Source organism: Herpailurus yagouaroundi, unplaced genomic scaffold (genome assembly GCF_014898765.1).
Source record: "Herpailurus yagouaroundi ecotype Mexico unplaced genomic scaffold, PumYag 77, whole genome shotgun sequence".
NCBI classification, from domain to species: Eukaryota; Metazoa; Chordata; class Mammalia; order Carnivora; family Felidae; genus Herpailurus; species Herpailurus yagouaroundi.
The window spans coordinates 40,913,094-40,915,136 of NW_024412388.1; positions in this window are offsets into that span (position 1 = coordinate 40,913,094).

Below are 2,043 nucleotides of genomic sequence, written 5' to 3' on the forward strand. Positions count from 1 at the left end.
AGCCAGGCGAGCCGGCGGGCGGGCCGGCGGGCCGGCGGGCGGGGCAGCGCGGGAGGCTAGGCGCTCATGCACTCAGTAACCTTCAGGCGCCCGGGCCGCCTGCCTGAGCCCCTTGGAGCCCGCACCGCAGTTGTCCTGACAGGGAGGCTGGTCTAGATGCCGGTCAGGTCTTCCTGTCGCTGGCCAAGATGAGGACAGGTTACGACAGCGCGCACCCGGCTCTCTTCAGCGGCCGTGAAACCGGCGGGGGCGGGGAAACCAGGCGAACGAGCAGGCGGGCGAACCCCACGGCCGCCTCCACCTCCTCCGCTTCCTCCCTGGCCGCCGCCTCCGCCCCTGGTTGGCCGGCGCCACAGCTGTCGCACATTTTGCCTGTCATCGAGGTCGCAAAGCACTGCTTTGCGGCTGCCACGTGACTGCTTTCCTGTCAAGCTCTGGGCGCGCGACTACCAGGCGGGGATCCGCGCGCCGCAGGCGGCGACGCCAACTAGCAACTGCGGGAGATTGAAGTCCCACAACAGGTTATTCCGGTTTGGAATTAAGCAAAGGCCTCGGGATACTGCCCCCCGCTGGCTGGGGCGAGGATGAGATTCTGAGCCTTACGAGGTTACATAGTTACATAAATACACATCAAGCCCCACAAACCAATTCGACACTCTCACAACCCGTTTTACAACAGCATTTCATAAATTTCATTTTCTCTAACAAAGTCTCACCAAAATACAATTTCATATACAGTCTTTTAGGCTCAACCTCACTGTCAAAACCTTACACACTGTCACACTCAAACCCAAGTCCCCTGACACCTGCATCCTCAGATTCTCAGTAACACAGAGGTAACCAGACTCCCAAGATAGATATGGGGGAAACATGAAAGCTGAGAAAGGTGAGACTATCGACCCCAAGAAAAAGATGAGCATTTTTGTTAGTTATGAGAAATAAAAACTTTTCTATTCCTACAGCATAACATTTATTTTTTGGACCTGAGGCAACATCTTACAAATGGGGAAACCTTGAGTCCAGCTTTGAATAGTCAATTTAAAATAATTCCGTAAGTGAAGAAATTATATTAAAATACTTACCGATTACTAAAAGTTTCAGTTTATGGTCAGAAGTTGACAGGCTTTGAGACAAGAATACTGAAAGGCTATGTAATGAAGTGTGACCATTTGTAATTGTCATCATGGCTGTAGGAAAAGTGACAGTGGGATATGTTTGACTAGAGTAAATATCATCTTCTAGACTATGGTAGAGCATGACTTGCCTTGGAAAGTGCATAAAGCCCTGAAAGAGTGAAGTAAGATTGCTGATTTTGTGCTGTAAAGTAGATACTAGTGAAATCACCATTTAGAACAAGGCCTAGCTCTTTGTATTCCCTGAACACAAAGAAGAGCACTATGGTGTTCTAAAGATCTAGGTTTATTCTGTGTTTCCCTTAAGTGAAAATAGTCTGGCCTACAACTCTCATGCAATAATCTGTATTTAGACCAGAATTAGCTAGATAAGGAATAGAACCCTCCATAGTCACATGAATTGAAACATCTTGTTTAATTGCCATCCCATTGGAAGTAATTTCAAAATAAAGCACAAATGTGAATCATGAGGTGAAACACAGAACCAGCAATTTAAGTGTGGCAATTCAGTTGTCCCATTCATATACCTCATTCTCAGCACAGGGTAGGTAAATAATTGTCTCTAGTTACATGGCCAAGAATAATGCAGCCCTGAAAAGTTGGAGGTTTTTCCTCTGTGATGGCATGTGTATATACTGCAGAACCCATTCAAATCCAGTGCTTGTCCCTTTCTCCCTCCCTTTTCTCCATCTGGGGATTAAAATGATGTGGTAATGTAGAAAGATGGAAAGAATACCCTACACATTCAGGTATATGGGTTCTAGTACTGCCTTCCCAGCTAATTAGCTGGGAGAACTTGGATGGGTCACTTAGACTCTCTGACTTAATTTTCTGACATGACTGTTGCATGTGATAAGAAAACAATCATGAGAATGAATGGAAAATATTTTTACAAAATGAGCATAGATTT